General features: G+C 40.5%; 1 protein-coding gene and 1 long non-coding RNA gene across 6 annotated transcripts in view; one reads left to right on the top strand and one right to left on the bottom strand.

Annotated features, from left to right (window-relative positions):
* Window positions 1-27,876, bottom strand: part of Pnpla4 (patatin like domain 4, phospholipase and triacylglycerol lipase) — a 159,110-nt gene that overhangs the window by 56,579 nt on the left and 74,655 nt on the right. For all 4 annotated transcript variants that reach the window (XR_015450788.1, XR_015450790.1, XR_015450791.1 and 1 more), the window contains exon 6: window positions 3,271-3,395. The gene's annotated coding sequence lies outside the window, so the exon portion shown is untranslated. The remainder of the gene's footprint in view (window positions 1-3,270; window positions 3,396-27,876) is intronic.
* LOC110346165 (uncharacterized) lies at window positions 27-27,410 on the top strand. Of its 2 annotated transcripts, none has more exons than XR_015450794.1 (3): window positions 27-104; window positions 2,073-2,284; window positions 26,942-27,410. It is a non-coding gene; the product is annotated as an uncharacterized LOC110346165 (long non-coding RNA). The 2 variants fall into 2 exon arrangements; XR_002390026.2 differs by lacking the exon at window positions 26,942-27,410 and adding an exon at window positions 3,301-3,478.

Genomic DNA, 27,876 nt, shown 5'->3' with positions numbered 1-27,876 from the left:
CATCACAGAAGAGGCCATGCCAGGAAGGGGCAGGCAGCACAGGAGCTACTCTGGGCCTCAGAGCATGGAGCTCACCTGCCTTTCTGGTGTCCAGCTTCCCAAAGGTACCAATGCATGGATTCATTCAACAAAAATGTTTAGAGACTGGTTGCTAAGCAGTTTTGGGCGCTAGACAGAAGCTAGTGACCAAAAGTCACAAGGGTTCTTGTCTCCCAGAGCTGACATTTGAATGGGTGTCAGACAGATAATGCATAAAACTAAAATCAAATAATATTGATTAAAATTGGTGAGGATGAAGAAAATGATGATGGTAATGAAGGACAGGAGGATATTGGGTGAGCTCAGAAAGAAGCAAGCATGAAAGAGAAATATTCAGAGTCTACTTCCCACAGGGCCTAGGTGCTGAGAGAGTTTCTGAGGTCCCAAAAGGTCTAGTTGTTTGGTGGGTGATGAACAGGGTAAGAAAATCAGAGAAAATAAACATCAGATGGGTTGAGAGGGATCACTTTATGGAGGAAAGAGACAAGGAGAAAAGATGAGTTTATCTGGTGAGGATGGCAGCAGTCCAATGAAATGACCTGATTTATAGCTCTCCAGGACCCTCTGGCTGCGAAGGGAAGGTGGATTGGAGTGGCTGTATACACAGCACTGGGAGAAAAGGAGGAAGACATAAGAGATCAGTCATAATCACCCCCAAGTGCTACAGGTGGATCTGGCCAGAAGCCATCTGATCCATATGTGATATGGCCTGAAGTCACCAGATTTATAATGTCAGAGACAGATGAAAATTCAGTGTTGAACAAGGTGCAGAATGAGAGTCAATTTTGGAGAGAAATGTTCATCTTGAAAAAGTATAAAGTAAAAACATAATAATAAGGGAACATTTTCTAATACTCTGTCCTAGATTATTTCCAAAGTCAGATCTAACAATCCCAACTGGTATGGTCTTCCCCCAGAATAACAAAAGGGTTGCTCATAGAAGACCATAAATCTAAAACATCACTATTGAATGGGATGAACCCAAGGGTTTTATTTAAAGGAAGAACTTCTGCCCACTTGCATATCTTGCTATCTTAAAATTGTATCCCTGTTTATAATTTTAAAATGATGTTTATAAATGGAATGGAATGGAAAATTCATATGTAATAATCCCATGGCCAAAGGAAGATAGTGCACTTCTCAGAACATAGTTCATTGTGCCTTGTCATATGTGAACGGTCCATTTGGTAGTGTTGACTTTGCCTCTACTCCCTCTCTGTCTGTGTGTTGTAGAGTATATTTTCTACTCCATTCCAGAGGGATGGCTGAATAGTAATGTAAATTGTAGTTTTTCCTACGCCCCCCCCCTCTTTTAACTCAGGGTCATTAGATAGTACTTTATCATCTCACTTCCTGGAAGGACTCAAGTCTTTACTTTTATGTCCAATTTGTGATTCCCACATCCAGACTCTACAGCACTATATTTTGTGCAATACGCTATCATAAAAAGATTTCCAATTGACTAGTTTGGGGCATAGATTCACAGCAATTTGGCCTTCTTTTTGTTTTTAATCCATTGTTCCCAGAAAGGTGTTTACTGACATTTATGGAGTTTGATTCCTTATGGAGAATCAGATGTGCTTCGCATAAGGACATTGCCATCATTGGTATTGGAGCTAATACTGTGGAGGGTCCCGTGGCCATGCTGCAATGGAGCGTAAGGGATGAGTCATTTACAGTTTATCAAAATGGACTAACTAAAATGTATGGCGGTGCTGTGATGGGGCCGGAAACTTATTTTAGTGATGATGATGATGATGATGATGATGATGATGATGGTGATGGTGATGGTGGTGGTGGTGGTGACAAGGATGTCCTAATTATGTTCTGCATTCAGAGATAGAAGTGCTTTGGAGAGTGTCATCAGTCCTATGGTACTGACAGGGAACATCCTCACAGGAAGAAAAATTGTTCTGCTGTCTTATAACATTGTCATGAATGAGCCACCCATCCAGCTTCCTTGGGTGCTGTTCAGCAGGGGATATAAAAACAGAGTATTTACAATTTCCTCTGTCATTCCCCTTTCTCCCCAGAGAAATGTCTTCCTCAACTACCTGATACAGAAAGCTCTAATGGTGCACCAAGATCAAAGTCTACTGTTCCACAGGAAATGTTATTGTTGGATAAAGAGAAATGTGCAGACACCCCGCAAAAAGACACAATGCTTCACCAGATCGTTGATGTTTGAGGAAAAAAAAGCTGTACAGTATTTTTGGATCCAGCCACCTCTACCAGAATGTTACAGGTAGGTCCTTCCTAGGTCCTGAAGAATGTGTAGGTGGAGAAGCAGTTTGACATGACATCCCATTTTCTCCAGAGAGTGTATTACACAGATGCCTCTTCAAGTGGTGTTGTTGTTTTGCAAATAATGGTTGAGTATGGCACATCCTGTCACTCACACAAGCCCACACAATTAAAAATCCCTTACACTTTAGCTTGAGGAGTGGCAGTGATAGAGAGGGAGAGATTCACCCCCAGGAATAAATGTGTATGTGTTGTCTTATCAGCAGAAGAAAGCATGGGACCAGTGAATCTCTCTCCAGGCTAGCTATGAACAAATCTCCACCCAAATTTACAACCCAACCTCTTAAATGACTCAGTGTGAGTCCACAGGGAACCGAGTGTTTCAGGACCACCTGATGCATTCTGTCCTTTCTCACTCTTTATGTTTAAACCTGCGCTTTGTCTTCATTTAAGAGTTGCCTTACAATCTTTGGGTGGTCAGCAAATGGATGCAAACATCATGTGAATGAGCAAAACTGTCATTTATTGGAGCTGTCTAGGCCCCGTCCCCTTGAGAGTCTCGAGTTTGTTTGTGCATGTCCAGAAGGCCTTTTCTCCATCAGGTTGAGGACATAATTCTAAGACCTACGGTGGCATAACTTCCAAACCCATTCCTGGGCATCCCTGAGTAGACAGCACATTCCCTCTAAATGATAAAGCAAACAGGGATACCGTTCATGTAATACAGCATCCTATGGATCTATACCCCATTATATTGGAGCAGAAAGAGGATACAGAAGTGAAAATATAAATAAATGCACAAACTACATTCTCGCTGGTCAGCAAGGAGAAGTAGAGGTTGAACTCACTTAATGAATTCAGAGGAGCCTCTAGAGGGTCATGCAGATCAGCACTGACTCAGAAATGGACTCAAACAACACACTGAAGAGGTCACCAAATTGCAATGTCTCATCTCCTCACCCCTAAGTTTGCTTCCTAGCTTCTCACCTGCTCGCTGACTCTTCTTTCTGACTGCAGATGACTCCCATCCTCATTGCCACCATGAATTGAAATGATGAGAGTTCTGAATCATTCTCCCAGGATAAACACTGCTTAAAACTGACCCCGAAGACCTGTTGAAAACACACATTTGGACTGAAATTAGATGACAGAATCTATGTGACTTGGGCACCAGTCTTGACTCATTCAACCTGGATTGTGATGACACAAGTAATATTCGCAGTTTATGGTTTTCTGAGCATCTGCTTCCTCATAGACAGTTGGAAGTGATTCTATTTCTTAATTTCTCTGAGTCGCTGGTATCAAGATGACTATCGTTTTTGCTATGTGGAAGCAGGAATCCTTTTTTCAAGATTACAAGCAAGGCAGGAGCTCTGGTACACTAGGACACTGGTCACAGGCACAAGCAATTTAAATACAGGATTGTTTTAATTTTGGAAAATGAAAAGTATCAAAGTACCACATTGTGTTACTGTTCTCGCCTTGCTGAGACAAATACTTGAAACCCAAAGTTCAAGGGGAAAGGGTTTACTTAAGTCACAGTTTGTAGAGGTTTCAGTCCATAATCGGCTGGCTCCAAGGCAGGGTGGCACATGGCAGGGGGGCATCACAGAGGAGAAACACCCCATGGCACACACAAAGTAGCAAAAACAAGAGACGTTAACAGCATCTTTGTGCCTCTTTTATCCCATTTAGAGTACCTGGATGATTAGGGCAGTGCCAAACCACACCCACATGTAGTGGTTTAGGAATCACAGGGCCTTAACCCCAGCATCACACATTCCAGATTCAGCCACCTCCAGAAAAGAAAGCCCCACCACATCTGCCTGTGGTTTTAGGGGGACCTCTAAACACAAATCACAACACATATGTAGAGAAAGAGGCCTGTGAATCATGAAACCTGCCTAAATGGAATATTATGCAGATATTACAAATCACATCCTCGATACATTAGAGTTCATGGGTAAAGGCTCAGAAAGATGATATTACTCAACAAATACAGGATACATTACTACCTAGATAGTATTGATTAATTGTTGAAAGGCATGTATGCTTATTTATAAATGCATATGGATATACACTTTTTTACATTTTTTATTAGACCATGTCTGCAGTATATGACGTTCCCATTCCTCGTGTGGAGCTGGTGCATGTACATAACACATCCTCATTCCTTTGCATCCCCTTCCCTCCCTCCCTCCCTCTCTTGATCCCCTTCCCATTGGAGGAAGATCTGTCTCCCTATTTCCTATTGTCTATCTTTTATTTTGCTCTTTATCCATAATTTGGGCAAGTGAAATGAATAGATACTTCAGAGAAGTACAAATGGTCAATAAGTACATGCAGAAATGTTCAATATTGAAGACTATCAGAGAAATGCAAATTAAAACAACACTGAGATTCTAGAATGCCTTCATCTAGCTAGAATAGCCATCACCCAGAAATCAAAGAAATGCTGGCGAGGCTGTGGGGAAAACAAACCCTTCTATATGTTGGTAGAAATGTTAACTACCACTATGGAAATCAGTTTGGATATTCCTCAAAAACTAAAAATATAAAGTCCATCCCCAAAGAGTTAAAGACATCACATTATAGTTGTACATACTTATCGAGGTTTATACCAGTATAATTCACAATAGCTAAATCCTGAAAGCAGCCTGTAAGTCCATCAGCTGATAAATGGATAAGGAAAATGTGGTGTTTACACACAATGGAGTATTCCTCTGTCACAAGGATAAATGAGTTATTTGTAGGAAAATGGATGCACCTTGAGGCCATGATGTTAAGTGAAATAAATCAGCTGTGAGGTTTAAATATTGCATAGTTTCTCTTATTGATATAAGGAGACCAGCTTGAAACTGTGCTGGGCTGGCTATGAAATACTATTGAATTGGCTTATAGTTTGGCTAGTGATTAATTTGTAAGTCTATCCTAGGCCTATGTGATTTTCTAGATGAGCCTTTGGCTGACGTATGAAAACAGAGTTTCCTATGCCAATGGCCACAATTGAGATCTCAGCGATCGATGATGCTGTGATGTCTCTGATAGCAAGCTGACACTGCAGCTGAGGATTTATGGACTCGTCTGCAGCTGCTCTCCCAGATCAAACGTTAGCTAAAGATAACACAGCTGGCTCGTTAACTACTACCTGTCCTCCACAGGAATGCCTAGTTCCTCCCTCTTACAGGCCTGCCTTTCCTTAGTTCCTTAGTCCCACTGTTCCATACATCTGCCTTTATGCCCCCTGCTATGTTGTGTAATCAACAAATACTGACAAGTCCTGGCCTTGTGGTCTTAGCTGGACAAGAGCTTAGGCCATCCTGGACCCCCATAAAAACAATCCTTTGTTCAATGTCTTTGTGTATTATGCTTTTATCCTCCTCCATACCCTCAGTCAGGTGGTCGGCAGCCCCCGATAAGAAACCCAATGTATACATACACTTCTGTGTCTAAAACTTATATGCCCACCCTAATTAGATCTCTTATGGACATTCTCCACCACACATCAATAGGAGAAAGGACAGAAGGCAAAGAAGGAAATGAATGGGAAGAAGAAGCAAAAGAGGAGGGAAAAGAAGAAAGGAAGGAGGAAGAAAATAACGAGGAGGAGGACGAGGAAGACTATGACTCAGCATAGTAAGAGATGTTAAGTGACTATGCAGAGAAGGACAAGGAAGAACCACATGAAGATGGGCTAGACGATTCTAGGAAAAGATGAGCATACTGAAAGTCATATTGGAGTCAAGCCCTGTTGAAATGAAAGGAATTAGGGAAAATCTTCAGGAACTGTTCAGTGATGGTGCCGGCTATTTCCTCACTGACCCAGCACTGGGTGGGCTATCAGACTTGGGGCTCTGCTCTTGCTTTCCGTATTAGGGGTCAAGATACTGTGTGCACCTAAGACTCAAGACTGGCAACAGTCTTCCTTTCCAGCAAGTCCACAGGTCTGCCAGGCAGGCCACTGCTTTCCTAGAAATTTTTCTTTATTTAGTCTTCAAGCACTGGAGCTTCAAAACATAAGGTAGCCACAGGGTAATACTCTCCTAAATATATTTAGACGAGGAAATCTGGTGTACTCCAAGCAAGTGAACATTACTCTAAAGATGGTTGTCCGGCAGTCAGATGCACGCTGATTTGCTATCTTTCCATTGGAACGTAACTTTGCCCCATATATTGGTCAAGGAAAGTAATAATATTTACTTTGGGCAGGTATGAGGAAACCACAAATTGTTAAATCACAGCTTATGTGCCCACCGAAAGAACTGTGCTTTGACACAAACACACCTATTGTAATAAATCCCACTTCCGGAAAGACAGAGCATTCTTATTCCAAGGTGTGTTGTAGCAGGAGATTTCTGTGATCTTGACTGTACTTCCAGTGGATTATAGCCAGGCAGATCCCGTGAAGACCTCTGTGGTGCCTGACAGCTGGTGAAGCTGCCATCTGGCATTCACTGGGGGCGGTCACCTGGGGGACTTAAATTAACAGAACATCGCTGGCCCGGGTAATCAGATAGCATCATTTATCAGGTGGCCAATTCAGGTTTGCATCAAATGCAGATGACTCAGAAAGGAGTGGAGAGTAGAGGAGTGTCACTTGAAAAAGATCTTGCCCTTGATCTAATTCTGTCAGCTCAAGAAACATATCTCCTCACTTAGGTCTCTCTTCAGACCCATTATCAGGAGGCAAATTAAACTCTGGGCAGCATGATAAAGATCATTTGGAGAACTATTCGGATAGCAAGGATTGCTTTCTTTGACAATACACACACACCACACACACACACAAGCACACACACACACACGCATGTGCTTTAATTTTATGTTTGATTGCTAGTAAGTGAAATCTTGGGAATGTTAAAACAGTACGTTAAATTTCTTAGCTGTTATTCTTAAATTTGAATAGTCTGTGTTTCTTCATTGAACAACTCTATTTTAAACACATTTTCTTATCTTTGAGGGTACCGCACACTTAGCCAATGTTCCTCATAGTCTCCTTCAAACACTGGACTCCACCCAGGGCTCTATCTCCAGGCCCCAATTTACCTGTAGCTGTTTCGTCTCCACTGATGAGGTTATCTTACCCCACGGACCCTTACAGCATTTGTGTCATGTTGACCCCTCAATGCTTATTTGCAGCTTTGATCTCTAACCTAAAATCTGAAATCCAATGACCTAATAGATATCTGCACTTTGATGCCCACAGGTCATGCAAAACCAACGCATCCCAAATAAAGGCATTAGTTTCTATTTTACACAAACCCCAACTTGCTCTTCCTCAAAGCTATTCCATGGCAGTAAACAACAGATGCACCCAGGTATACACATTTGATTCTGATCTTTCCCTCTTCCCACATCCATTAATAGGTAAACTCTCATCAGCTCTATTTTTAAACTATATTCCAAATCTGTTCAATTTTCTTCATTCCCACTAGCAACACCTTACTCCATGCTACCATAATATTTTCTTTGTTTTCATGCAGGTGTGGGGTCTGGTCTCCCAGACCTCATGAACTTCAAACCCCAATATTTTTGGTAATACAATAGCACCGCCTTGAACAACCCTACCTTGAGTTTTCAGTCACTGCTTTTTGTTGACACACAATAATTGTACATTATATAATTATGATATCTTGGTTCATGTACACATGGTCAAATCAGCCTATCCACCATCTTAATCAACTACCGTCTATCTGTGATGAAAATATTCAGAACACTTTCTTCTAGGTGTTTTTTATACACCCTAAATTATTGATCTCTATAGTCATCCTGGTGTGCTGTTGTGTCTTATTCCTAGCTAACTTTAACATTGTATTCGTCCGCCAAGCTCTTCCCCTCCTTCTCTCTCCACTAACCTCCCCAGGCTTGGCTAATCACCATTCTTCTCTAACATCTATGAGATTAAGTTTTCTGGACTCCACATGAGTGACGTCATGTAGTATCTGTCTTTCTCTGTCTCTTATTTCACTTTAAATAATAATCTGCAGTTCCACCCCTGCTGTAGCAATAAGATTTCATTATTTTTTATAGCTGAGTGATATTCCATTGTGCGTGTGTACACATTTTAGTGCCTTGAATTGAGCATTCCCACTACCAGTCACTATCAAAATGGCCGCATATGGGCTGGGGATTTAGCTCAATGGCACGGCGCCTGCCTCACAAGCACAGGGTCCTGAGTTCGGTCCCTGGCACAAATAGTAATAAATAATAATAATAATAATAATGGTTGCACATGACTGGCCTCAGGGTACCTCCCAAGCCCTCCATAATGGTGTTTCCCTTTCATAATAGTGTTTCCGCTACACAGAAATGATCTATCTCTTCCCCAAACACCATAAGCTAATTCCTGCATACAGCCTCTTTCAGTAGCTAATTCCTTTGCCTGGAAAAATCCTCCCCAGTATCTTCACAGTTCTGAGTCCTCCCTATCTTTTAGGTTTCAGTTTACATATCCACTCCAAAAAAGGTAGCCCCGACTCTACTAGATGAAATAATCTATCAGCCTATTGCTATGGCACTCCCCTGACTCATTTGTTTCACGATTCTTATCACTTACTATTTCTCTGACTTTAAATAAGTTCTCTTTTTATGCTTCATATTCCCAGCCTTTAAAAAGGGGCATAATAACATTTTGCGAAGCTGTTTTCAAGATGGGAGTTGATGTGCATGAAGTGCTAACAGCAACAGTCTCACCGGCAATCACTGCATTTATTTTGGCAGAGAGCAGTCAGTGAATGTTGTCTGGTTAGGATTAACTATCATTATCTTGGATATGATCTGGCTTATTTTAAATCACAAATAACAAGTAGCAATTCTGACAAGTAGTGTCCATACTCAATTTTGAAATCATCGTTGCTGCCTTCACACCTAAGCAGACCTTCATGCCCCAGGACTTAATTCCATTATCAAGTCTATGCTTAAAATTATTACCTAATGACACTCTACCACTCTCGCTCATGTCTTTGGTAGACATATGTACAAACTGATGTTGGATATTTACCCAGGTGTGGAAAATCCTGAGCCATAGAGGAAACTTACATTCGGCTTCTAGGTATTGCCAAATGGTTTCCCCAAGCGTCTTTTCCGAAATATGCACTTACATTACTTTAGACAGTTTTCAAATTAGCTATCATGAAAAATGGTTCTCCCAAAATATAATCCACATGACAAAACACATTCCCATTAGCGCAAAAGATTATTATAATTAGAAAAGAAGTGCCTCACCATAAAAATGATATAGGGATTGCCAGTTACATATCACTCCACATTTGTAATGCATGTATCACTATTTGGAATATCTCATCATTTTAATTACAACCAATTACTTCAGTTGGAATAGTCACAGCAAGCAGTGTTATATATTTTAGGAATAAATTAAATATATCATCCAATAGCTCATCTTAACTTCCTACTTTGGAATTCATTAAAGGATCAAAGATTATATTAATCCTCATAGGAATTTGGAATCCACATAAATATATCATTATGCTGAAAGGAAACATCTTTTAGGTAGATTTGCTGGCAGGCCTGAACGTTAAAATGATAGCTAATATACACCAGCTCTACTTTTAACATATCAAAGGTACTCATGAATTGCAATACTCATATCTTCTGAACCGTTTGTAGTTTCAAAATAACTAGCATGAAGATGATTTTCTTCAATTGTTTGTTTTTTTAATCATGCATGCAGTTTTTTGTTTTGGGGGGGGGGTGTTTGGTTTTTTTGGGTTTTTTGATACCAGGGATTGAACTCGGGTCCTTGCGTTTGCGCAGCAGGCAGCGAAACCACTGAGCTAAATCTCCGGCCCTTTTTAATCATGCGTGAATCCAGTGGTGCTTTTGTTTTGTCTCACAGTGGATTCCTTTGGTAAATATATTGTCAGTTTCTCAAGGCAGACCAAACTATGTACAGTCAATAAGAAAAATTAGTATTTTGAAAATACAATAAAACCTTGAATTTTGAGAAACTTCTTCTGTGAGTGTTCTGCAAGACAAGCCAATATTTCTAATAAATTTAAACTTGATAAATAAGTAATGTCTTGCAACAGAAGTAGTACACGATGTCAAAAGTCACATGATCACAGCTGAGCCAATGTTCTTTCTCTCTCTCTCTCTCTCTCTCTCATTGTGGGTGATCATCTCCCAGCAGTAAGAGGTTATGAGTTATGCAGATCTTGTCTTCAAAAGAGGAGGCTAAAAAGGCAGATGAATCCCTCTCTTCAAATGAGATTAGGGAGATGTGTAAAATGGGGGAAGCTGTAAAATTTTGTAGAACATCACCATGTGAATAAGGCTGTAGCAATGTGAGCGATGAACGCAATGTCACATTTCCACAAAAGAAGGTAAAAGCAAGTGTCATTGGATAGTTTCCTTTTCAAAGTTGGATGAAAAGAAAAAGATTCCATCGAGCCAATAGATAGCAGTGATTCCACTAGTGATAGTGAAAGTCGTCCTGCACAATAACTCTCCTCCCTCTTGTCTCCCTCACCAGCCACAAAAGTTTTAAAAGGTAAATGCAGGTTAATTTGTTTATTTTCCTTTGTGTTTTCTGTATGATATTGCAGTAGTGCGATCATTTTATATGAATATTTTCGGATAGTGGGAGAACTCATCTTCGTTTCCATTATTATGAGGAAATTCGGTTTGATATACAACTGCTTTGGATTACAAAGGATGTTTTGGGAATGAATTATGCTTACAAAACAAAGTTTTCCTGCAATTCTAATGATTGTATGTTTTAGGATAGGATTTCAAACATGATGGTATAAAAATTTAATCTAATAACCTGTCTTTCTCCTGGACTTTTCTCCACATATCAAAACAAAAATCTTTATAGTTGCCCCTATATGGCTGCAACCTAATGTTATTATAAATTTTGTTACTTGCTTGTACTTTTCTGGCCTTTACCCAATCTACCAGTAAAACATACTTGGTCTGAATTCTATGTGATATGCGCAGTACAGTTACTTCATAGCTCTGGTTCATGAGAAAGTATATTCATTATATTTAATTGTCATTTTCTTTTTATCCTTTCACCAGAGTCAAACTATATACATTGCCATCTTTCAGCTAAATTCATTCTTTTTGGTTTTCAAATGCTACTTTGTCAAACTCTCTGAATCATTTTTTATGTATCTTTTTCAGTTGATCACATGAATTTAAGTATATTCAGAAATAAATCCTTCAAAAGTAATAGTTTATAAAGTACAGGCTTTCTATTGGGGCAATGACCCAACCTAGATTTCTTTTCTATAATGTATGTTTTTTTTTAAATATGGAATTAGTTAGAGGATACACTCATGTGGAAGCTATACTAAGCCCAGTATTGGTCTCAGATCCCTCAAAGTTTGCTTGCACCCTAATCTAACAGAAGCAGAAACATATTGTAATAGCATAAAATACTCTGCTGAAAAGAATTGAAATACTATGGACAAATTCATTTTCTCATAACAGTGTTACTTCTTGAATGAATACAGACACTGTCAATATAAACAGCTGTTTCTATCCAGGGTGTTAGTGCTGATGTCTGGTTCTTGCTACAAAATAGTCTCATTTTTATATAAGGGAACCTCCAGCCCCATTGTACTAAATCATGTATGTTTGTGTCATGGATTTGCTGGAACAGAATAGTACCATGGAAAATGCAAGAGCTTTGGAGCCCAGCAAATATGAATTTAAGGCCCAAATACGGAAATGACTTTAAGTGGATCACTTCCCCCTGGGCTGCCCTTCTATCTCATGGGACAGAGGGACAACAATACCTCGAAAATGATCTGAAAATTCTTACCAGAGGGTAAGATAAGTTACCTTTCTAAATGGTTCTAAACAGCTCACCCCCTACCAGGGCTGTATGAAAATTTGAGTGAATTCTCTGCCTCACTGCTCAAATCCATCCAACAAATGGGGAAGCTTTCATTATTTAATTTAGGATGATCCAAGATTGGCTTGTGGATAGAGCTTGGACTGTTCAGGTGGAAAAGTGTTAGATGTCTTGGTGTATTAGTCAGCATGGGCTGCTATAGCAATAGCATAGATGGGGCTGGGTGGTGGTTATAAACTACTCATGGGTTTAAGTCACAGCGCCAGTGGCTGGAGATCCACAGTCAGGGTGGACAGGTTCAGTATCTTATGAGAGTTGCTTCCTGGTGCACAGGCGGCATCTCTTGCTCTGCCCTCTCATAGTGAAGGGGCAGGGAGCCCTCTGAAGTCTCTTTTATAAGGTTATCAATTCAACTCGTGAGAGCGCTCCCTTCATGATCCACTCCCATTCCAATGGTCCTACCTTGTAATACCAACCGTTGGGAGTCAGAATTTCTAGATATGACTTTGCAGGGATTTGAGTATTGAGTCTGTTGCAGTAGCTGACGAGAGATGGTGGTGAAACTCTTGCAGACCCTAGCTTGTGAAGATTGCAAAGTGTTGCATTTGGTCACAGCTGCTCTTTATTCTAAAAGGCAAAGGGCTCTCAACATCTTCTTTCCTCCACCCAGATGTCTTCGATCCTGTCTTTACCTACCACCTTGCTATTCTCCTCTCTGGTATAATGCCAGTTCCTATTTCAAATCCCAATAAAACATCATCTTCTTCAAGACAGAATCTCTTTATCATCATCAACATCATTTCAATCTGCCACACGTCCTCTGATCCTTGGCAGATTCCTGGCTTGTGATAGACGCCACTGTCTTTAGGAAGCATGATTTGTACCTGAACTTTAGAGGCCTTCCAGGTACATTCACATGACATAGCTCGTCAGATGTTCATTGCAGCATGCTATAAGGATTTCTGGACATGTTTCTGTCTTCTCCCCTATGCCTGGCATCCTAGTGCTGGCAGGGGTAGCCTTGCCCTGACTCACTATTATTTTCCCACTGCTTCTTTATTTCCTTGGTGAAGCCTGATTCCTCCAACCAATCCCAAGACCCCTCTTCCATAACCCTGTCATTTTCCCTTGACTAATTGCCTCTCTCATTTTGAAGACTCAAATATCATCTTTTAAGGATAAACAAACACTGGTCGAATGACACAAGAAAGGAAGAGAGACGAAAAGGACACAGTGGTGTTCTTTGCTGGACACAGTGGTGTTCTTTGCCAGACCCGGTACCTGGTCTGCTTACAACCATCTTTTGTCCTTTCTGCCTCTGCTGCTCAGAACTCACTTCTTTGCTTCCATCTCTTCAGGGAATTGTGTAGTTTTCCTTCAAAGACATATTTAATTATAGACATTGTAGCACTTAATTAATTTCTATCAAATACGGTCTCCAAATGTCTAACACTTCACTACAGTGTCCATCAGTGAATTCCCTGGCAAATATTGAGCTATTTACCCACAGAGGAAGATATATACATGGTCTCATTAATCTCCACTCTGCCTCCCCCAAACCCCCCTGCCTCTGCCTCAATGTGAAACAGATTGCTTCTGCAGTCTCATACATTATTTAGAGAGTGCCATTGATTTATCCAACTTTTCCTAGGTAGAGGAGAGTGATTCACTGGCCACAGATTCTGTTTGCCTGCGGGAAGACTTGCAGTTTGGGAGAGCGGAACTTGCCAGTGCTTGAAGCTCTGGTGGTGGGTTTCATCTGGTTTATCCGAATAAGAACCTTCTTGCAAGGGAAACATAGGTGGCCTGTTTGGGAGAAGTTGCAACAGCTACCGCAGTCAAAGGGCTTACTCGGTGTGAGAAATTATCTCATCACTAATGTGTAGGCAAGAAAACCAAAGGCGATATGAATCATATTTCCAGACCTTTGGAAAACAGTGATACATGAAAAAAAGTTAGATATGACCATAACTGCCTCTTTTTCCTTTTTGGCAGACCTGGGGATCAAACCCAGAGCTTTGTGCATACTAGGCAAGTGCTCTACCACTGAGCTACATCTTCATCCCTTCCTCCCTTTTTTATTATTTCTATGTTGGACATATCCTGATTTCTTACTAACCAGCCCACAGCTTAGCAATAGCCAGTTATTACTTTTTTGTGTGCATGTCTTAAAATACTGACATTAGCTTACCTAACTTCTTTTTAAATATTAAAAAAAAACATTTGCTTGACAAGGGAAAATGATACACAGCATATAATTAGGGTACAGTGTGATGTTCTGATGCACATATATATTATTTAATGATCGAATCATGATAATTGGTATATCTATTGACTTAAAATACAGTGAGATAGTAGGAATAATTCCTAGTGTTCTTACATCACAGTAGGGTGCTGATATGTTTTATAAAGTGTCAGAGGATGGGAGTTTGAAGGTTTCTAACACAAAAAAGTGAAAAATGTTTAAGGAGATGGAAGGTTAAGTCCTGATTTGATGATTATACATTGTACCCCATACTTACGCACAGCTAAGATTTTTAAATTGAATGAAAGGGAGAGAGAGAGAGAGATTGAGGACTAGATTTACAGAGCAACAATAAATGAAGTAATCTGCTTTGACAAAAAAACCATTTTGTGGTAATAATAGTTAAAACTCTCTAAGTATTTCTTCAACATACATATTTTATTGTTAACCATCATCACCAGAACTTATCCCTTCTAACTGTAGCTCACCTAACTACTTAAAATTACCTGAACACTTGATTTCTGCTCACACTCTCTATTTTAGATCTTTGAAAAAATAAATCAATCAAATAGTTTAGAAGAAAAAGCTTAATGCCCAAATCCTAACACTTTTAGAAAAGAAAGGGTTATCCGCAGCCCAGTATACTTTTTTTCTCATTTTACTGGGGACATCAAAGAAATAAAAGAAAGGTGACCTAAGCCATTCCCTCTGTAAGCTTGCAAATGTCAGCGCTCCTGGCAATGCCCATAATGGAATTTCCTAGTAGGAGAGACTGTATTTATGATGTGCTGCTAGCAAGCTGTAACTAGTTTGGCTAGTACTGTTTATGGATTTAGGAACATGGGACCCTGAAAAATGTTACATAAGCGGGGTAGCTATCTGAGTCTAAAAGGAGATATTTCCAGAGAACAGACATTTCCTTAGGGACCTTCTGGGGCCATGGAATGGCTTCACACAGGCAGAAAGGATCCCACGAGGAACATGGATAGTCCTAGAGTTTGCTCCATCTGAGGGGAATCTCAAGTGAAGCTTGGCAGTGGGAAACATTTCAGAGGGGGTCTCATTTAATGGTCCAATGTGTCTTGTGTGCATGCTAATTTTCCTTTGCTAGATATTCTTCTCCCTTGTCCATATCCATGTCTTTCATGTGTTGATAATGTTGACCATGATGTTTATTTACCTGTGTCATATTTGCTGGTAAAGAAGAAAGGCCCAAAATTAATACACAAAGCATTCAACCTTAGAGGACAAAAGAGTAGCGGAGAGATGATGTTTCTTAATGGATATTTCTCCTCCTCCTCCTCCTCCTCCTCCTCCTCCTCCTCCTCCTCCTCCTCCTCCTCTCTTCTCTCTCTCTCTCTCTCTCTCTCTCTCTCTCTCTCTCTCTCTCTCTCCTCTCTCTCATCTCCATTTTCTTTGCTTTGGTCTGTACATCAACTAAAACCCACACCAACTATTTCATCATCCAGGACTACCTGTCCCACTGCACACACTAAAATGTCAAATAGCGGCTCTTATTTCTTGGCCATGGCCTTCGTAGTAGCGTAGTAGAAAAATGTGATGGTGACCTTGATATTTCCCTGGATGATTGCCTCTCTGTGTCTAAAATTCTTCTCCATGTGGGAGAGGACTTTGAGCTGTCAGCAGGCAGTTGGCTGGCAAGAGAAAAAAAGACTGAGGAATTCATGCTTGTGTATGTGTGTATATATATATATATATATATATATATATATATATATATGGTTGGATGCACAGCTTTCAGGGCCAAGGAACTCTATCTTTACAAAGAAAAATAATCAATAATCACATTAGTATGGAATTTTGCAACAGAAATGCTTGAATCTGAAAGTCGATGGCATGACGCTTTCTAAAACCCATCTGAAAATTATTCCCCACCTAGTACCCAATGCCAAACAAATACCCAATCAAGGATCAGCATGAAATACAGATATTTGCAGGTACTCAAAGACTTAACAAAAGAAATATACTAACCAGGAAAGTACTAATAGGTGTGCTTTAACCAAAGAAGGAACACTGGAGGTCAAAGACATGGGGGTGCTACCGAAGCCTAATACTTAACTATTTACATGTTTTCCCTTCCAAACAGAAAGTGGAGAGTGTATCTTAATTCTCACAGGCAGAGTCTGTATTAGTCATCTTGATCTTCCCAAGATGGGCTCAGTATTGTGGCAGGGCCTCAGCAGAAGTAGAGGCAATGAAGACAGTTTAAATAAGTTAATTGATGAATCACCACCATAGGACTGCAAGGCAGTCATTGGTCTTCTTCTACTTATAAAATGTGCCATGCACTACTATCTGCAGAAACCCAGAAAGAGAGAAAAGCCTGTAACAATTCAGACACACAGTGATTCAAACAAACCACTGTTCAAAGTGATTTTATGAACCAAAGAAATGTATCATTTTTCAAAACATGCGATTTTATGCAGGAGTATAGTACTTTGCCCATGAGGCAGTTGTCATAGTTGAAGTATTTGTGTCTATCGGCAGAATATCAATGTTTCTGTAATGGAAATCAAACAAAATAGCATAAGATGCGTATTTGTTCATTCATACTGAACTTCCTGAAATGCTTCTCTCCAAGTATCATTTATGTCTTACACTTTGTCTGTCTTCACCATATAATTGCATATTATGCAGATGAAATACTGGCGATATAAATGGGTTCTGAATGTTACAGAGAAATTATATGCACACTTCTTTCAGTCACTCATGAACAATTTTCAAACTTTTGACTGTTAATGTGCAGGAAGAGGGTGTGAAGTTGCGGTGGCTTTTAGACAGTGCCGGGATGTTTCCATGAAATTCTGCGTCCTTTGCATGCAGTGATGAATTGTTCTCTTTCTCTCTCCCTCTCTCTCTCTCTCATTCATATTCCTGTGAACTATCAGATGGGCTGAGTCCCCACTTATTGTTATATACTCAGCATGCAGTGTATTGCATAATGCTATATATACTTGATACTTTTTGTAATGAATCAGTGTATCAAAGGGTAACTCGATCTCTACAGAGGGAAAAAAAAAATACTCCAATAGGTTGCCGGTTGTTATGTACTGCACCTTTGTGTTCCTCTGAAATTCACAGTTGTAACACTATCCCCAGCCTGCTAATAGTAGCAGTGGAAGGTTGAGGTGGCATTCAGTCACCAGGGTGGCAGCCTTAAGATAGGATTGCATCCTTGTAAGGTGAGATACAGATAGCTTCCTTCCTCTCATTTTTCTTGCCCACATATGAAGAGACAGGGACCTGGGGACCGGGAAGTGGGAAGTGAGCTTTCCCCAAATACCAGCTTTGCTAGCACCTTGACTTCATGCCCCTAGAGCTACGAAAAAAAATCAACACTTGCTGTGTAAGTCACCCGGTCTACGCTAATTTGTTTCAGCGGCTCAAACTGACTAAGACACATTAGCCAGTAATAAATTATGGATAGAGAAAACACAGGATGATTTTTTTTCTTATTTTTCAGTGTTTCTTCGCATTGCTAAAGATCACGCCCCCCCCATCCTCTCAGAACGCTTTATTTACATTGTGGCCCACAGCTGCTTGCTTGGCATTAGTTCAAGAGCCTATAAGAAATTCCAGTCCCCTGTCTCATTTCTTCTCCAGACTTACTGACTCTGAATCCATATTTTGATGAGATTCTCTGCTGGTTTTAGGTGCATGATTAAGTTTCAGAAGTACTACACTGAGAAATGATTATTAAAAATTTATTTAAAATGTGCTTAATATTTCCAGTAACACGTTCAGTTTTCTTAAAGTAAATGTAAAATACTGAGAAGTTTTCGGTGAAGAGCATTCTTGCCTATTTTCTTGGGTAATTGAGGAGGTTACGTTTCTGACAACCTTGAAGATGGTGGAAAGCAAGCCACGTGGCCATCTGCAGAGGAGCCTTCTGGGGAGAGGGGTGAATGTTGCCCTTGCCTTGGGAAGGTGACTGGTTTATCTGAGGAGCCCCAAGAAGCTTACCATAGTTACAGAAGAATGAGCAGAGGAGAAGAATGATAAGAAGGCATGGGAAAGGAAGCATAAAAGGCCTTAAAGACATCTTTCAGGATATTAGGGTTGCTTGGCAGAAAAATGGAGAAATACTGCAAGTACCCAGTAGAGGCTGGCCCTATCTATCTTGTGACTGAATTGCAGGACTCTGCCTACTGAGTAATATCAGGGTACAGGAAGGAAAGTCGGAGTTAGTCATCCTTAGGGTGTGACTGCTGGAACCTGACAGAGTTGCAACAGTGGCTCAGAGGGGTCATCCAGGAAGTAGAAGAGAAGTGATCTTCATACACTTGGCCCATGGACTCTACAGGACTTCCTGGAACATGGGGTGTGGATTAAGAAGAGAAGAAAGAGCTCAAGATAATAATTCCTCAGCCTTCAGCTGAGTTACCAATAAGGAGGATGGGGAAGATTGCAAAGGAAGCAGAAATCTTTTCTCTGTTTTTTCTTAGTCTTTTGTGTTTTCTTTGTTATTGTTGTTGCTGCTGCTGCTGCTGCTGCATTGGAGGAAGAGGAGTGAAGAGGACTTCAGATGCCAAGATGTTAAACTGTTAAGCTGAGATCAGCATTACGTATCCATGTAGAACTTTTAAAGGAGAGTGAAATGCATGGGCCTAAAATTTAAATGAGAGGTACAAACTGGAGCCAGGAATGTTACTATTAGCAAAGAGACATATTTCCAGGCATTAGGCTAGCTGAGGCCATGCTGGAAGTATGAGTAGTTAAGAAACTGGAAACAGCCAAAGCTTGAGAGTGGACCATGGCAATCTTTAAAGGTGGTGTAGATGAGGATGAAAGACTCAGAAAGCTGGGAAGAAGCAGTGAGGGAGGTGGGGAGAGAAGTAACAGGAGCAAGACGTGTCCACATCGGCACAGTTTCCAAGGACGGGTGCTCATGGCCGTGTTGAAAGATCCTGCAGATCTAGCTTGCTGAGACTGAGACACACAAGACATGCAGCTGTCTGCGAAAGGCCATGCTCACTGGAGACTTGTGAAAAAGCCTGGTTAGAGAAGCAAATGAGGTTAAGAAAAAATGTATATTTGCTTCCTCTTCCTTCCTTCCTTCCTTCCTTCCTTCCTTCCTTCCTTCCTTCCTCCCTCCCTCCCTCCCTCCCTCCCTTCCTTCTTTCATTCCTGTTAGGGTGGTGGTGCCATGGCCTACTCCTCAATGTTGCCGTCAAGTTCTGAGTGTCTATCTGGCAAAGACAGAAAGAAGGCAGCATGGTGGGAGGGATAGAGGTCCCCTCTGGGGTACAAGTGGAGGTACTTTTGTTAAGAGAGGAGCACGGCTACAGTAACAAGAGGGAATGTGAGGTCATTATAGCTGGGAGGTGGGAGGATAGGGAAGAGTCATGAAACTTCTCTGCACCAATGGCTGTATTTTCCCAATGAAATGAGAATAAGAAAGAATTGAGAATGAGGGTAAAGAGAGCGAAAATGTTGAACTACCGGACATTTCAAGAGAGGGGACACGATAGGGAAAAGCCTTCCAGATCCATGCTATTAAGAATGTGGTCTGCAGCAGGAGCACTGGCTGGGCTTATTAGAAACTAGGGTAGGAAACCCCACTGAACAAATTAAAATCCACACTGTACCAAGATCCCCAGGTGCTTTCTAAGCTAATTCTTCTCAAATTTAGAGACTGGAATCAATCAGGGAGATTTTAAAAAACTAGATGCCTGGGCTACACGTGAGACACCTTCATCAGGATTTTGGGCAATGGAGGTCTAGCATCAGTCATCCTTAAAACTACCCAGGTGATCCTAGTCTGAAGCCGATTTGGATGACAGTGCTCTTGGTATGGAGGGAAGTGAATAAACTCAGGCAAGCTCCCCTGAGATTAATGATCTTGTCCTCAAAGAGACTATTCGCTGGGCTGTGAGTTTTTCTCCAGCGATATAGGGCTGTACATGTACAGGTGTGGAATAGGAAACAAGGTGAATTTAACGAGGGCTGAAGTTTTGCCAAACTGCTGAGAACAGGAGGAGACGTTTTGTTGGCTGTTCTGGCTTCTCTTTCCCACATATAATAACCACTTCCAACCACAACAGTGTTAGTATCTGTTGCACCTGTCTGCTTTCTGTAGTAGAGTTACAAGGAAGCCGGTAAGAGCTGGAGGCACACGTAAGTGCTTTTTCATCCAATTCTCCCCTCAGAGTCACGCAAGTATCTGATAATAAAGCAGTGTTTCTGACATGTTAACAAAATGCCCGAGGTTGTCAACTTACAAAGAGAAAAGGTTTATACTTTGGCTCACAGTTTTAGTGGTTCCATTCCTATTGTTTTGGGGGACAGTACCAAGATGGGAACATGTGGTATGCAAACAGTCCCATTTCCCGGATGGCCTGGGATGCAATAAAGAATAAGGAAGAGGTGGCTTTGGGTCCAAAAGCCCCTTCAAGGTCATGCTCCAGTGACCTGATAACTGAGCACCAGGCCCTGCCTCTCAAAACTGTCTCCACCTTCCAATAGTACCATTGTGAAACAAAGCCTTTAACACCTTTTGGGGCACATTAAAGATCCAAACAAGTCCGTGTGTGTGTGTGTGTGTGTGTGTGTGTGTGTGTGTGTGTGTGTATCTTGTTTTGTTTATTATCATCATGTTTTGTGTGTAGCTGGGGATCCAACCCAGACAACAGTATAAAAATGGTACAGCCACTTTGTAAAATTGGTGATTTTTTTTTGGGTTTTTTGAACAAAACTAAATATGCTTCCCTTCCCATAGATCCATCAATAACACTGCTTGGTATCTATGCCAATAATCTGCACATTTATGTCTATCAAAATAAAACTCTGCACAGAGATGTTTATAGAACCTTTACTGATCATATCCATAACTTGGAAATAACCAAGGTGTGTCGGGAGCAATGCTACATAATTTTAGGGAAAAATCATTTGGTTAGCTTAGTTCTCCTGCCTACAGCCCAGCTATGGAATTCCGAGACATAATTCCATTTTGCCCCCCGGCCACAACTGAGAGGCCTCAATGATCCGGTGATGCTGTGATTCTCCAGGACAAGAAATATCCTGGGAGCTGAAAACATCCTGGGAGGAACAAACATCTACTCAGTTCCTCCTTGTTCTTGGATTGTTAGATCTTATTTATGCAGGATGTACTGAACTCTCTGCAAGTCATTTGTTACATTTGTTTCTCCCGATGTACTGAGTACTGAATAAAAGGTGCGGTAAGCTGGAGGCTTTTGTCTTTGCCACCCAGAGCAGCACTGATCAGACCCAAAGCTCAGCTTCTTCTCAGTCTCATTTTTCTACCTTTCCTGTAATTCGCTGTGTACTGCCGTGGCTCTCAGGAGACTAGGACTTAACTGCAGAGGTTCTAGTAACGTCCCCTTTCCCTGTTCCCCATAAAGGTGTCCTTCAATAGGGGGATGGATATATGTGAACTGTGGTACGTTAAGAAAGTGAAATGTGATGCAGTGCTAAAACTGAGTCACCAAGCTGTGAAAAGTGTTATGGTTTGGACCTGGAATGTCCCCAAAAGCAGATGTGTGGGAGAGTTGGTTTCCACTGTGGCAGTGTTCACAGGTAGGGCCTCAGGAGGTGACTGGAGTACAAGGGTTCTGACCTTATCAGTGGGTTAATCCATTGATGGAACCACAGCTCAGTGGGCCATTATGAGTGGTAGAAACTTCAGGAAGTGGTGTCTAGTTGGAAGCAATTCGATTATTTTGGACATGCCCTTCAAGGATACATTTTCTCTTCTCTGCCCTCTCCCCACCCTCTTCTCATTGCTACTTGGTCACAAAGAGGTGAGCAGTTTTCCCCTGCTACATGCTTCCACCATGTTGCTCTGCCTCACCATGACTCCAAAAGCAAGTGGGTCAAGTGACCATTGACTAAAACCTCTGAAACCATGAGCCAAAACATACCTTTCCTCCTTAAGTTGATTTTCTCAGGTATTTTGTCATAGTGACAGAAGCTGATTAACACAAAAAGACATAAAAATCTTGAGTGCATATGAAGTGAAAGAAGCCAATATTGAGCTAACTACATGGAGTGTAAAGCCTACACTGCTACATTCTCAAGATGCCAAACCATTTAGATAGTAAAAAAGACCAGTGGTTCCTAGAAGTGACCAGGGAGGCAGAACACAGGATATTTTTAGAGAAGTGACACTATTATGTACAATATTATAACAGTGATTCATGTCATTATACATTTGTCAAAACCATAGCTTGTATGACAGCAAGAGCAACTGTACTGTAAAGTACGGACAGTGGATAATAATGATTTGCCAAAGTGAGCAGGCAGCAGACAGATGCAAATGTTGAGTTTCTTCTATGCAGCTCTGCTGCCATCCCAAAACTGCTCCAAGAACTAAAGTCTACTAAAGAAAGAAGATGTTTCTGTTTTTGTTACAGAAACAACTCCAGACATACTCAGCTACCTCATCTTTGACAAAGAAGCCAATCATTCTCGCTGGAGGAAAGATAACCTCTTCAATAAACAGTGCTGGAAAAACTGGATTTCAACCTGCCAAAGGTCAAAACTAGACCCCTATCTTTCACCATGCACTAAACTAAAATTGAAGTGGATTAAAGATCTACATATTAAAACAGAAACACTAAACTTGCTGGAAAAGAAGTTAGGTAGAACTCTTGAAGACATTGGCATAGGAAAAAACTTTATGAACAAATCCTCAGTAGCATGGGAACTAGCACAAAGAATCAACAAGTGGGATCTCATCTTATTAAAAAGCTTCTGCAATGCAAGAGAAACCACCAACAGAGCTAACAGACAACCTACAATGTGGGAAAAAATGTTTACCAGCTGTTCCTCAGACAAAGGTCTACTATCTAGAATCTATAAAGAACTCAAAAACATCGGACCCCCCAAATATAAAGACCCAATTCATAAATGGGCATCTGAAATGAACAGACATTTCTCGAAGAAGTAAAAGCAGCAAGTAAACATATGAAAAAATGTTCCACATCACTGGTCATTCAAGAGATGCAGATGAAAACAACACTGAGATTCCACCTCACCCCAGAAAGAATGGCTGCTAACAAGAAATCAACTAATAACAAATGCTGGCAGGGGTGTGGGGAGAAAGGAATCCTTCTCCATTGTTGGTGGGAGTGCAGACTGGTGCAACCACTGTGGAAATCTGTAAGGAGATACCTCAAAGAACTAGGGCTAGAGGTCTCATTTGACCCAGCTATTCCCCTGCTGGGTATCTTCCCCAAAGAATTAAAAGAATCATACCACAGTGATATATGCACACCCATGTTTATAGCGGCACAGTTTGTAATAGCTAAAGTTTGGCAACAGCCTAAGTGCCCATCAACTGGAAATTGGACAAAGAAAATGTGTCTTTTTTTTAATAAAATGGAGTACTACTCAGACATAAAGAATGACAAGCTAGACACATTTATAGCTAAGTGAAATAAATAGGGCACACGTGTAAATACCGAATATTTTCTCTAGTGTGAGACACTGAAAGTGTAAATAAGGATCAAAATGTATAACTGATATTGTGAAATAGGAAGAAAAGGTCTAAAGGAGTAGAAGAAGTGGGAGGGGTAGGGTAAAGGAAAGAAGGGAAAAGAAAAAATATGAGAAAAGAAAAAAATGGAAACAAAGTCTTTGTAAATAGGGAAGGGTGGAGGGGGTGAAGGGAGGGCAGGGGAATGGGGAAAATAAGAACCAAGATACATCATGTACAGGTACAAGATCCCAATGATGAATGTAACTGTATTGTATACCTAAAATGTACCAACAAACTTAATGAAAAAAACCGGTGCATCAGATAAATGTGTTCAAGGAAATGCCTGAGTGCAATATATAAAGACACATGTGGGGTGTTGCGGGGCTACAGCTGCCCTTCTGAGGGAAACTGTAGCCTGCTGTCTTCTCCGGAGAATCATGGTAGTCACAGCAGTGAGTACTCACCTATGCTGATGTGGTGAAGGTGATATCATTCATGGTTGCCACATTGTTGCCTAATTGTGTGTGGGGTGTGTGTGTGTGTGTCTGTCTGTCTGTCTGTGTTCAGGCCAAAGAATATTTTAAGGGATTTTCATAATTTAGTATAAATCATTTGTTGCCCAACACGACCTATTTGGTGAACCAGCATGTATATGCAGGTTGAGTGCCCCTGCTCCAAAACTCTGAAGTCCAAAATGCTCCAAAGTTCAAGTCTTTTTGAGAACCACCAAATGACAAAAATGGAAAATTCCACTTTGCAAAACCTGGCTTCCTACACAAAATTATTTAAAAATATTATATGAAATTGTCTTCAGGATACATGTATCAGGTAGATGTGGAACCTAAAGTAATTTAGTGTGTAGACATATGTCCTATCACCAAGATAACTTGTTATGCATATGAAAATCTTCAAAAATATGAAAAAATCTAACGTCTGAAACATTTCTGGCCTCAGGTGTTTTGAATATGCTGGAAAAGTACTTCCAGAAGTAGACGGAATATCTTCTGTCTCTACTGTGCACTCATGGCTTAATTTGCATCCATTAACCAGTATTAATTGGTCATATCGCTCACATTCTTTACATTTTCATTCACTTATTTCTGTTAACTTGTTCTGTCAAGAACTAGAAGAGCGTGTCAGAGTTCCTCCCCAAACTCTTTAGTACCTTTGCATTTCCAAGTGCATTTTCCAAGTACATTTTGGATACATTTGGATGCTTTGTCATTAACCTTATAAATATGCATGACTAGAATCCCTCCATTGACATTTTGCCTTAATTGACGAGTGCTTTCATATTTCATCCTTGACATATTCTAGCTCAAATTATGCTCCAATCAAACCTTGTTCCATCTTAGAAAGTTTTGTTATTGTTGCTGCTGTTTTCTTGGTCTTATTTTTAACCTCTTTTATTATGGATGAACTGGGTAAAGGTTGAAGACCTTTTTAGAATATGGATTTTTATAAAAATAAAACTAAATCCAATCATTTCAAATCAACTTCAGATTATTAAAAACTAGGGAAAGTACTTCTCAGCAACTTTTCCTGTGATGATTAAGGCAGTTCAAACTCAACCAAAACAGTAAATACAGTTATCATTTGATGCGTATTAATTTTGAGAAGAAGTCAGTGAGATAGGACAGCCCATATTTTAAAAAGAGAGACAGAGCCGGGGATTTAGCTCAGTGGATCCGCCACCTGCCTCAAAAGCGCAAGGACCCGAGTTAGATCCCCAGTACAAAAAAAAAAAAGAATACTTTAAAAAGAGAGACAGAGCTGAGCCACCTGAAAAAGTCAGGAGACACAACCCTTAGTTAAAACACTGGTCTTCAACTGTCCCCCAAATCCCTTTCAGCTCTCAGGTCAGGTCCTGGGCTCTAACACCCATCACTATTAGAGACCCTGTGCCATATCTGGCTGCACTTTGTTGTACTCAGTTGTACATTTTACTTGGTAAGTGTTGATATTTATTTTCTTAAAAAGACCACATAAGATTTTAACCCCTTAATGTTTAGAATGTTTATCCAAAGGCACCTAGATTTCATTTTGCTTTTGAATGCAAATTATTGTGTTGGGAATACATATCAAAATCATACACAGATGCTTCTCAATTATGATGCTCTTATGTACCAATAAACACATCACAAGTCAAAAATACCTTGAGACAGAAAGGCATTAAATACATCTCACCCATCCAGTGTCCCAGCTTAACAGGACAGCTCCCTGGAAAATATTTTTTGCTTCTGCTCCTGATCACATGATCACACAACTCCCTGGGAGATACAGCTCACTGTTTCTACCCGGCAGCCAGAGAAAAGATCACACTGCAGATCAGTAGCCCAGGAAAAGATTAAAATTTCAATCTTGAACCACAGTTTCTACTTCATGTATATTGCTTTCTTACCATTATAAATTTGAAAAGTTGTAAGTTGCATTATTTTAAGTCAGAGGATGCTTTCCTCTCTCCCTCCCTCCCTCCCTCCCTCCCTCTCTCTCTCTCTCTCTCTCTCTCTCTCTCCCCCCCCTCCCTTCCTCCTCCCCATATATGTGTGAATATAGTTGGGAAACAATCAGTATTATGTTGCTTTAGAAATAAATTCTAAATTTTATCACTTAAGCATTGATCATACAAACACAGGCATGTCAGTAACAAATTTATAAAGTAAAAAAGGAATTGGATGATTACTATTTAGGCACAATAGTGCTTCCTCCTTCAAAGATGTCCACATACTGATTCTAGGCACCTGTGATATGACCTTTGATGACAAAGATAATTAACGTTGCAAAGGAAATTGAGACTGATAATCAGAGAACTGCAAAATAGGAAAATAACCCTAGATCATCCAGGTACTATGATGCAATTGCAAGGGTCTTTCAATGTGCAAGAAGGAAGCAGGGGATCAGAGTAGGCCACTGGAGGAGGATTCACTTCTCCGATGATTGCTGGCTCTGAAGACTGAAGGCGCCATCAGCCAAGCAATGTCAAAGTTCTTCGTGCAGGGAAAAGGCAAGGAAAGAGGGTGTCCTTCTGGCCCTCCCAGGATGTTGATGTTTAGCCTGGTGAAACCCACTGCACCTCTGAACTCCACAACAGTAAAGTTGTCCGTGACTTTCTGCTGCTTACTTTGCTCATCAGGTTGTGCTCGGTGGATTGACAGCCTTCCATTCATTTCCTGGCGGCCAAGAATTGAGAAAAGTCTGTCTCCACAGCAACCTTCAGTGTGGTTGAGTCACAGCTCCGTCCCTTCAGAAGAAAGGCATCACCTGTACACAGCGGCTTCATTAGAACTTCTTTAAAACTCGCTATGCAGACCTCAGGGTCCATTTTTAAAGTAACTCATTATCCCAGGTTTTGCAAGCTCCAGGTTTTAGAGTCATGAGAAATGACTTGAACTCTACTCATTCTACTTGTTGCTTCTTAACATTGCTGGCTCCAATCCACACCACAGTAAGATTGAAATGAAAGGACAAGAGCTTAATTATGTTGCTGTGTAATTTACTATTCTCTTTCCATTAGTAGTAATAAAATGAAGCACATCTGAAGTTTGAGGAAAGTCTCTCTGATAATGACTTCCTTTAGGCGTTATTGAATTTTCTTATTTAAACAAAATTTCATTATTTTCTGCTGTGCTTTCTGAGGGTCTCCCTCTCTCTGTCTCTGTATCTCTGTCTCTCAGTCTTTCTCTCACCACAGATTGATACATACATAGATACATAGATAGATGCACACATAGATACACAGATACATAAATGCATACATCCATCCATAACAAAGCTTGTTGTTTTGAAACCTCTTTCCCGTAACCCACTTATACCATTTTGTGTATCTACACATTTATTTTTACCAGCATCTATCACTTTTAAATAACGTAAATCTAGACAATTATATCCTATCAGCATCTGTCTTATGCTATAGAATATCACTATTTAGATCTAAAATTTGGACAAACAACTACAACCAGTTTATCAATTCATTCCTTGCCACAGTTAGTAGCAGAGTTGCCAAGCATTGAAACAGTGATCTCATCAGAAAATACAATTCCTGACATTTTCTCTGCCTGTTTCCACATT

The sequence above is a fragment of the Heterocephalus glaber genome, unplaced genomic scaffold, assembly GCF_053883595.1.
Source record: "Heterocephalus glaber isolate CG9 unplaced genomic scaffold, H.glaber_assembly_v1.0 deba00001072, whole genome shotgun sequence".
In the NCBI taxonomy this organism is placed as follows: domain Eukaryota; kingdom Metazoa; phylum Chordata; class Mammalia; order Rodentia; family Bathyergidae; genus Heterocephalus; species Heterocephalus glaber.
This window is presented reverse-complemented; position numbering and strand designations above follow the sequence as displayed.